An 11,187-nucleotide genomic window follows, 5' to 3' on the forward strand; every position below is an offset into this window, starting at 1 on the left:
TGCACTCTAGCCTGGACAACAAAGCAAGACCCCGTCTCTAAAAAACAAAACAAAACACAATAATCAGTTTATTATCCACTCTATAGGTTAGGAGAATTTGAATGTTTATAAAGACCTTATACTTTTCCTATAAAAAATTTTAACATATATTTATATGTAGATAAATAATATTTTAGTAATTCTAAATGTAAGTAGAAAAACATATACTACAAATCTAATAAGTTAATGTTTACCAGAAATTCTTTTACCCCTAAGAGTTTGTCACTTCTTATTTCAGCCTGTTACTGTTTTTTATTTTACAGCACAACTATACTACGAACACTAGTGAATAAATACTATCAAACGTGGCTGGGCGCAGTGACTCACACCTGTAATCCCAGCACTTTGGGAGGCCAAGGCAGGTGGATCACCTGGGGTCAGAAGTTCGAGACCAGCCTGTCCAACCTGGTGAAACTGTCTTTACTAAAATACAAAAATTAGCTGGGCATGCTGGTGCATGCCTGTAATCCCAGCTACTCTGGAGGCTGAGGCAGGAGAATTGCTTGAACCCGGGTGGCCGAGGTTGCAGTGAGCTGAGATCATGCCACTGCATTCCAACCTGGGTGACAGAGCGAGACTCCATCCCCCTGCCCCCCCCAAAAAACCAAACCAATAAATACTAACAAATGTAAATGTAGAGATGTTTTTCTCTCTGTTACAATGTGTCACTTTATATTGATTTATCTTCTTTATAGCACCCCAACTCCACCTGTTAAAAAAAATTTTTTTAAAGAACTCCAGGCATTCTTGGACAGTAAAGAGCTTGCTAAAATCAGGTTCCTCTTTAATTCAAATTGTTTAGCCTGTAAAGTAGCTTATATAGTGTGATGTCTTTAGCCCTTCTTTAGTACATAAAATGTTTTGTTACAAGAATAGTAAGGCGGCTCGGCGGATCCTCTTTGTCCCCAGGAGAGCACCAGACTCAAGGGCATAGGGTGAGCTCACCTTCGGACCTCAGAGATCCCTTGGAGATGAATAACTACTGTAGGCAAAGTTGTGCTTCTGTTTAAATTGACACTGAATTCATACATATGCACTTTGTAGTGGTTCTCCTTGCCCCAAATCCAGCTTAATTAACACACCCTAGTTGTTAATTTTTTCGTTTTATAAACCGCCTCTGCAAATTTCAACTTTTACATTTTCCAGTATGCTCCCCCTTTAGGTGAATGTTTCCTGAAGTAGAATCTAAGGACCATCTGCATATGAATCAGTTGGAGTGCTTGTTAAAAATGGAGATTCCTTGAGATCCTGTCATTTGCAACAACATGGATGGAACTGGAGGTCATTATGTTAAGTGAAATAAGCCAGACACAGAAAGACAAACTTTGCATGGTCTCATTCAATTGTGGGAGCTTAAAATTAAAATGATTGAACTCATGGAGATAGAGAGCAGAATGATGGTTACCAGAGGCTGAGAAGGGTAGTGGGGGCCACAGAGGTGGGGGAAATGGAGATGGTTAATGGCTACAAAAATATAGTTAGAATGAATAATATCTGGTACTTGATAGTACAACACGGTGACCAGAGTCAACAATAATTTAATGTACTTTTAAAAATAACTAAAAGAGTGTAATAGGAATGTTTGTAACACAAAGAAAGAATAACTCTTGAAGTGATGGATACCTCATTTACCCTATTGGTTATTACCAGTAGGTAATAACCTTTATCGTCCTCCCACCCTCCCACCTTTTGTAGTCTCCAATGTCTATTATTCCACTCCATATGTCCATGTGTACCCAGTGTTTTGCTCGCACTTATAACTGAGAACATGAGTATTTAAATTTCTGTTTCTGAGTTATTTCACTTAGGATAATTGCTTCCAATTCCATCCATGTTTGGTGTCACATTAATAAATGCATAACAAATTCTTTTGCAATTAGATGGTTTCCTAGTTTGCTATTAATAAGCAATTTATAGATCTTTGTAGGAACGTCTGCAATTGAGTCATCACCTGATAGATAATTAAAAAATAATTTTTGATACTAGATTGCCCCAAGATTTTTGACATGATTCTGACAGAGTGCAAAGAATTGAGAGCACTGTTTCTATTCCTACCTACTTATTTATGCAAACAAATTCTCCCAACATTTACATTAATAATAAAACAGAAAAAGGTGGGGGGGGGGAATGAAACAGATTGAACCATGTCTCAATATAGTAAGTAATTTTTGTCTAAGATACCTGACCTAATTTTAGCAAAACTAGCCAGGCTCCATCCAGCTAGTTAAGAGATAGATTTAAATAAAATTTTACTTTTTCTGTTTAATAATTATTTATCAACAGTTGTAATACATTCATGTTGTTTTTGTCAATAGTATTATAATAATAATTGAGATGATATCTCAATCCAGGATAATTCTTAAACATAGCTTCATGGTCACAGGAAGTAATTTCAACATATATACTTTTATTGTGATAATTAAGATAATTGATAAAAAGACTTTTAGGAATAAAAATGTCATACTAGGATACAATTTTTTGGTGGAAGCAGAATAGAAATATGAGTTCAAGGAGAAAAAGGAAAAATACAAAATTTCTGATTATTAAAGAACAGCTTGTTCATGTATTTTTAAAAAAGGGATGATGTGGTATTTAGATTATATTAGATATATTTTTTAAAGTGCTATAATATTTTTATTTTAAAATGACAATATTTACAGAACACTGGAAGTTACATCCTTTGCAACTATTTTAACATGGGATGAAGAATTTTAGATGTCAGCTTAAAAATGTGCAAGAGGACATAAGCTTTACAAAATTCTTTTAGAAGTGTTTGCAAGTAAAAAGTTGGAAGATCATGTTTTAGGAAACCCAGTCCAGAGATTGATGTGTGTAGAATGGACTAGAATGGGGAAGAATGGGGATAAATTGGGCAAGGTGCCAGTTAGGAGACAATTGATTTTTTCTAGACTTAAGGAATTTCAACTGTATTAAGTTCATCAGCATGGAAATGAAGAGAAACAGACTAAAAGCAAACACTGCTAGGAAAGAAGAATTATTAGTGTCCATCCCTGCTTCATTTCATTTTAGGTTTTAAATACCATCAAAACTGAGTTTCCTGTTTTCTGCCTGTAGACTCTGCTCTGACCTAATCTTGAACTTCTTTCCTTCCTTGCTTCCTTCTTTCCTTCTTCATCCCCACAACACTCCTACTATTCATCAGACATTCTGTGAAGTACTGGGGCCCCTAAAATGGTAAACAATAGGTCCCTGGCTTCTGATAACTTTCATTCTAGTGGAGAAACTTATAGCTGACTAGATGCCTAGAGAGATATCATATATGGCCTATACAACTCTACCCCTCTTTGCTTTGTAGCGTGCTACAGGACAGAGAGTTGCAGCCTTCATTTCTCAGACTCTGTCAGATTCCATATGTGACCCAGCCTCTGCCAAACAGACGTATGAATATGATATTTGGACAAGAGAAGTGGTACAAAGGTGACATTGTCAGAGTTGTTTGAACCAGAGTGACTCCATCTTGAAGAGAGGCTGGGTAAAATAAGGCTGAGACCTACAGGGCTGCATTCCCAGGAGGTTAGGCATTCTTTTTTTTTTTTTTTTTTTTTTTGAGATGGAGTCTTGCTCTTGTCGCCAGGCTGAAGTACTTTCTGATCAGTCCTCAGTTTTCTGAGGGTGGCACAGGAAATAGCTACCTTGGTAGGCACTTCTGGCAATTATTCTTGGAAGCTCAGCCTGGAGCCTGTTTCCCCAGCCTTTCCAGTAATTTTGAAAGCTCCTAGTTCATTATATTAAATCTCTGTAAGTTTAAAGTAGCTAAAATGGTTTCTTTTATTGGCAACCAAATCCTGGCTGATACAGATGAAACCCTCAATGATTCCTTCTAGCCCCCTGCTTTCTGTATTGTTCCCTAAGTCTCTTTCTTGTCAAAGAGAGCTGGGATCCAACCAGCCAGTGATAACCCTGGAATGCCGCATTGTTACCTGAGTTGCTACTATTCCTCCCCTGTGTGCTTTAATGCTCAGAAGTAGGCTCTGGCATGACTTGTTCTGATTGGTCTAACTTTTGGGGAACTAGAGTCTCTCCTGCCCTACCCTGGTGAAGGCTGTTCACAAACAGATGTAAATGTGAGCTTAGAAGTACTGACCCCAGCCGGGCGTGGTGGCTCAAGCCTGTAATCCCAGCACTTAGGGAGGCTGAGGCGGGTGGGATCACCTAAGGTCAGGAGTTTGAGAGCAGCCTGGCCAACATGATGAAACTCTGTCTCTACAAAAAATAAAAAATTAGCCAGGTGTAGTGGCACGTGCCTGTAGTCCCAGCGACTTGGGAGGTTGAGGCAGGAGAATCACTTGAACCTGGGAGGCGAAGGTTGCAGTGAGCCTAGATCATGCCACTGCACTCCAGCCTGGGCGACAGAAAAAAAAAAAGAAGGGCTGACCCCTTACCTACCAATTTTCTGCTTCTATGTTTCATCCACCTGCTTGGGACATAAGGGCTTCCCCTTGAATCTTTATTGTGCCCTTTGGACAGGGTGCCTTACTGACCTTGCTGCTCCTCCACATGTGTCTCTCTATAACTGGGTCATTTCCTGTAGAGTACTGCTTCCCTTTAGTTGGCCTTAAAAGCTTTCTGGGAATCTAATTGAAAATGTCAGTTCCCCAACCCAACGCTGATTGAGTAGGTTTGAAGTGTGGTGAGAAGTCTGCATTTTTAACAAGAGCCACAGGGCATTCTGACCCACAAGGACCTTGGTCTACACCTTGACAACTCTGATGTCAGTGTCTAGCCCATGTTAGTGGGTAGAACAGACAGCAGATCCTAATTCCTTCCCTCTTCCCTGTACTGTGAGAATGGAAAAAGAGAGAGGTCAAAGATAGCTGCTAGGTTGTAAGCTTGCCTGACTGGGATTATGACTGTAGCACTAGCTCACACAGGGAAATTAAGAAGTGAAACCAATCTGTGGAGTAAGATAATGAGTTCCATTTGAGACACGTTGGATTTGATGTCCAAGTGAAGTTGTTACATTGTTGGTAGCTAGTAATAGATTCAATGACTCAGGTCTGGAAGTTGATTAGTAATGGATTCTCTGTCGAGACTTCAGAGAATCACTGTTGTAGCTAAATTATTTCATTAATGTGATTCAAACCACAGTCGTCCTGAAGATGACATAAATACTAGTATCATGGCTGGACGCGGTGGCTCACGCCTGTAATCCCAGCACTTTGGGAGGCCAAGGCGGGCGGATCACGAGGTCAGGAGTTCCAGACCAGCCTGTGCAACATGGTAAAACCCTGTCTCTACTAAAAATACAAAAATCAGCAAGGCGTGGTGGCATGTGCCTGTAATCCCAGCTACTCGGGAGGCTGAGGCAGGAGAATTGCTTGAACCTGGGAGGCAGAAGTTGCAGTGACTCAAGATCGCTCCAGCCTGGGTGACAGAGCGAGACTCGATAAAACAACAACAACAACAACAGCAACAGAAAACAAACCTAGTATCATTTCCAATATGACATGGAGTCTCATATACTTAATATTTCTTACTGGGTTGTAAAGTAGAAAAGTGAAAAGATTTGTGGCAGGAAAATCCATGTTACAGGTTGCCTAGGAGATGCTTGAGGCCCAGCTCTTTCCCTTAGGGCTCTCCTTCCTCCTCCCTTAATCCTTCCTCTCCTTTTCTCCAGCCCATTGAGAAATGTATCTTGGTTGTGTAAATTGGAGAAGGAAAGATTATGTAGGATAAGGGTAATAGAGAATAATAAAAACTAAGACTAGGAGTATTATTGTAAATGTTTCAGCTGGCCGCAAAACAGCTCAGATAAAAATAATGATGCTCCCGCAGATGTCTCACAGGTCTTTGTGTAAAGCAGAACTCTAGACTCTTCTTCCAACCTTATTGTAAAAGTCCTGTTTCTGCTTTCTCTAGGAGTTAAAGCCACTGTTTAAAGTAGCTTTCAAGCTCTCTTTTCAAGTGAAATCTTATGCAGAAATAGTATTTCATTACTGTACCTGTACTTGATCAAGTTCAAATATATACCATTTATTGATTCTAAAGTTGTTGCCTGAGTTCCATGAGAACAATGAGACTATTTTGACGGAGATGAAAGTGTAAAACTACGGTATATGGGCAATGATTATATGTAAGCAAACAAGTTTATTCCCGATTTGTATTGGTTGCATAATATTGATAAAATTCTGATCCATTCAGAATACTTTGCATTTGCAACTTTTTTTAACAACATATTTTTCAATCTTAGGATACTGCAGATAAACAGATGTGGTATGAGAACCCTAATTCTGAAATCTACACAAAAATAATTTAACCTTGGTGTCAGTCATAGATACTCACTGAACACTTAGTATGTTTTAGACACCGAGATTATTTTAGAGAACAAAACAGACACATGGAATTTATAGCTTAAGTTCCACTAGACATAGGCAGATAGATATTAAACAAATAATTGTAAGTAATAATAAATGCATAAATTACAGGTTGAAAGAAATTCTAAGTATGCTGGGAATGTTTGACAGGGGACCTAATCTTATATAAATGTGGTTGAAGATGTTCTTCCTAAGGAAATGATATTTAGATGGAGACATGGAGAGTGAACAGTCAGAGGTAAGGGGAAAAAAAAGTATTCCAGGTAGATGGGTCAGTATGTGTGAAGGCCAAAAGGTGGGAGAGAGCACAGTCTATTCCAGGAACTAAAAGTCCACATGGCTCTCCCCCAATAAAGCTGAAGAGAGTGGTGAGCTGTACATAGAGGCCAAATAGTATAGGACATTTTAGCCAATGCATTAAGGTAATTTGTAGAGTACTAACTGATGGGTTTTTTTAGAGACAGAGTCTCATTCTATTGCCCAGGCTAAAGTGCAGTGGCTCATTGCATAGCTCATTGCGGCCTCAAACTTCCAGGCTCAAGCAATCCTCTCACCTCAGCCTCTTGAGTAGCTCGGACTATAGGCTGCCACCATGGCCAGCTAATTTAACTTTTTTTTTTTTTAACAACTTTTATTTTAAATTCAAGGGGTACATGTGCAGGTTTGTTACAAGAGTATATTGCATGATGCTGAAGTTTGGGGTATGATTGAACCCATCACCTAGGTAGTGAGCATAGTACCCAACAGGTAGTTTTTCAGCCCTTGCCACCCTCCCTCCGCACTCTTGTAGTCCCCAGTGTCTGTTGTTTCTGTCTTTATGTCCTTATACATCCGATGTTTAGCTCTCACATGTGAGTGAGAACATAGGGTATTTAGTTTTCTGTTTCTGCATTAATTTGCTTAGGATAATGGCCTCCAACCGAATCCATGTTGTTGCAAAGAACATGATTTTGTTCTTTTTTTTTTTTCTTTTGAGACAGAGTCTCGCTCTGTCACCCAGGCTGAAGTGCAGTGGCACGATCTTGCTTCACTGCAACCTCTGCCTCCTGGGTTCAAGTGATTCTTCTGCCTCAGCCTCCCAAGTAGCTGAGATTATAGGCGTGTACCACCACGCCAAGGTAATTTTTGTGTTTTTAGTAGAGATGGGGTTTCACCATGTTGACCAGGCTGGTCTTGAATTCCTGATTTCAAGTGATCCACCTGCCTCGGCCTCCCAAAGTGCTGGGATTACAGGTGTAAGCCACCGTGCCCAGCCGATTTTGTGTGTATGTGTGTGGTTTTTTTTTATATGGCTGTGTAGTACTCCATAGTATATATGTACCATATTTTTTATCCTCCAGTCCACTATGGATGGGTACCAAGGTTGATTCCCTGTCTTTGCTACTATGAATAGTTAATTTTTAAATTTTTTGTAGCTATAGTGTCTTGTTATGTTGCTCAGGCTGGTCTTGAACTCCTGGCCTCAAGTGATCCTCTTGCCTCAGCCTCCCAAAGCACCGGTATTACAGGGTATTACAGGCATGAGTTACTGTGCCCAGCCCTAACTGATGTCTTTTTAATCCCAGAACTTCGTAAACCTTAAACCCTCCACCACTTGGGCTGTAAGCCAAGGGGTATTTTTCCCTAAGAGGCAAAGGAAGTATCCCAAAGAAAGCCAAGAACAGAAATTTACATTTTTTGGCTTTTAAGTTTAAAACAAAAAATTAATAAGCTAGACATTAGAAAAATTTGGACAGTATACTCACTGACTAAGATTATAGTACAGGGTCTGCATGGGGTGCCTGAGAGTTGGACCTGAGCACAGTCTCACAGTTAAAGATGATCCCAAGTGGACTGCGGAGGGGAGCCATATATTTTCCAAGTTAGAGCAGGCTGACCAGGACCCTGCTGGTGAAATGATGCAAATACCAAGGGCAGCAAGTATTTAGAGGAGGAGAGATAAGGGATCAGTGTACCAGAGTGGGGTTGGGAACCACCACTTAATATTTCTTGTAGCATCCTGACATATCTGTGTTAAGTATTTGGGCCGTATTTGAAAGACAATGGAAAGCCATTGGAGGATTTTAAACAGAAACCTGACTTGATGATATCCCTCTAGCTGGGTATAGAGAATGATTTGAAGAGTGTGAGACTGATCTAGAGGGAAACTGCGGAGTTTCCATCTATAAGATGGTAGCAGTGGAGATGAACAGAAATGGACAGCTTATAGATATCTGTCTTAGTCTTCTTAAGTAGCCATAATAAATACCATAGACAGGTGGCAAAACTATAGAAATTTATTTTCTCCCAGTTTGGAAGTCCCAGATTAACATCTGGCAGGGTCAGTCAAGCTCTCTTCTTGGCTTTCAGATATCTTCTTGCTGTGGCCACATATGGCAGGGTGAAAGCAAAACAGAGAAATCTCTTTCTCTTCTTATAAGGTCACAGTCCCATGGGATTAGGGCCCCACCCTTTGCCTTATTATATAATCTCCTAAAGACCCCGGACAGAGTTATTTTAGGAGTTAGGGCTTCAATATATGAATTTTGGGAGAACACAATTCGATGCACAGTAATATCTCAATCTTTAGGAGACTGTGCTTGATTGGATATAGGGATGAGGTGGAAGAAAGTGAGAGGAGTCAAGAATAACACTGAGGTTTCTGCCTTGAGTAGAATTGATAGTGTCATTTGTGGAGATTGGGATCATTGGAGGTAGAGAAGATTTTAAGGAGAATTGTCTGAACTTAATCTTAAAAATGTTTATTTTGAAGTATTTATGACATATCAAATGGAAATATCAAGTGGGAAGTTGGTTATTTGGGCCTGGAATTCAGAAAAAATATGTGGGGTACAGATGTTGATTTAGGATCCATCGGCCTAGAGATGGTATCTTAGTCTGTTCACGCTGCCATAAGAAAATACCGTAGACTGGCTGGCTTATAATCAACAGAAATCTATTTCTTTCAGTTCTGGAGACTGGGAAGTCCAAGATCAAGGCAGCAGCAGATTTGGTGTCTAGTGAGAGCCTGCCTCTTGGTTCATAGACTGTGCCTTCTCGCTGTAACCTCACATCATGGAAGGGATAAAGGAGCTCTCTGAGGTTCCTTTTATAACAGATTAGTGCCATGAGTGCTCCACCATGATGACCTAATCACCTCCCTAAGTCCCCACATCTAAATAACATCACATTGGGGATTAGGTTTTAATATATAAATTTTGGGGGGACATAAACATTCAATCTAGCAGATAGCCATTAAGCCATGGGACTGGGTGAGAGTCCCTAGGGCAGTGGTTCTCAAACCTAAGTGTTCATTAAAATCACTTGGATCATTTGTTAAAACACAGGTGGATTGGACCTGCCTGAGAATTTCTAATACCATTGTACTTTCAGAGGCAGTACGAACATTTTAAGGCTTTTGAAATATACTGGCAAATTTCTTTCTGGAGAGCTCATAGCAATTTATATTTTTACCAGTTGAATACAAGAAAGTCTATCCTCACCGTACCCTTTCCTGCATTGAATACTGTAATTTTTTAAATATTAGAAGCAAAAAAAAATGATCTCATTGCAATTTTGTTTTGCACATCTTTTTTCTTATCAGTGTGATGGTGAACATTTTTTTTCCCCATCTTAAAATACTGTTTGCACGTCCTTTGGTTTTTGGTAAAACTTCTCAGTTTTTACGTATTTATATTTTAACACATTTATTTGGAAGACCCTTTAATACACCATTGTATTTCATAATAGGCATATTTTGGAGATAATTCGCACTGAATGTATCTAATGTGTATGAATCTTCACAGTTAGGCAGGTCTATAATATTTAACTTTGTGAATATGCTGAAAAAATACCCTACTACTATTATTCCAAGTTTAGTAATATAAAAATGTGGCCCATGGGCCGGGTGCGGTGGCTCACGCCTGTAATCCCAGCACTTTGGGAGGCAGAGGTGGGTGGGTGCCCTGAGGTCAGGAGTTCGAGACCAGCCTGGCCAACATGGAGTAGCCCCATCTCTACTAAAAATACAAAAAATTAGCTGGGCATGTTGGTGGGTGCCCGTAATCCCAGCTACTCGGGAGGCTGAGGCAGGAGAATCGCTTGAACCTGGGAGGCAGAGGTTGCAGTGAGCCGAGTTCTCGCTATTGCACTCCAGGCTGGGCAACAAGAGCAAAACTCTGTCTCAAAAAAAAAAAAAAAAAAAAAATGTGGCCTATGTAGTGCCAGAGATGTATGTGGGGTAAACAAAAACAAGACACTGTCATTCTAATTGACCCTAGGCTGGCTGTTCTGTGGCCTTTTAAGGGGGTGGGGGCCCAGAGATTCTTCCTCTTTTTCTAAATGTAAAACATACTTGACAGGATCTGGTAAACTGGACATGACCTAATGTTCCATCTTACACGATCCCATTGCATGGGAAAGCCAGCCCAAACGCTTAGCCAGACAGCAGTGAAGCTAGTGATGATAAAGCCAGATACTGCTGGGAGCTCAGCTGTCTTGCCTCTGTGGCTCTTCACTTTCTGACAGCCTTTTTTAGTCAATGAGGTTAGATGACTTGAACATACGCCTCAAACACTTACAACTCTTTCCTGACCTGCAGCATCCCTTGTTAATTTGTTGTAACATCTGCTTTGGCCCCTTGTCTTCACTACTTTTGGCATCTGACAATCTCAAAACAATGAAGCTGGGATTAGGTCTGGTTGGATAGCTGTGAAACAAATGTTTCCAGCATCATCAAATTGCAATTCTTTTCTTTCCTTTTTTTGAGATAGAGTCTCGCTGTGTTGCCCAGGTTGGAGTGCAGTGGTGTGATCTCGGCTCACTGCAACCTCTG

The sequence above is a fragment of the Pongo pygmaeus genome, chromosome 6 (assembly GCF_028885625.2).
Source record: "Pongo pygmaeus isolate AG05252 chromosome 6, NHGRI_mPonPyg2-v2.0_pri, whole genome shotgun sequence".
Taxonomy (NCBI): Eukaryota; Metazoa; Chordata; class Mammalia; order Primates; family Hominidae; genus Pongo; species Pongo pygmaeus.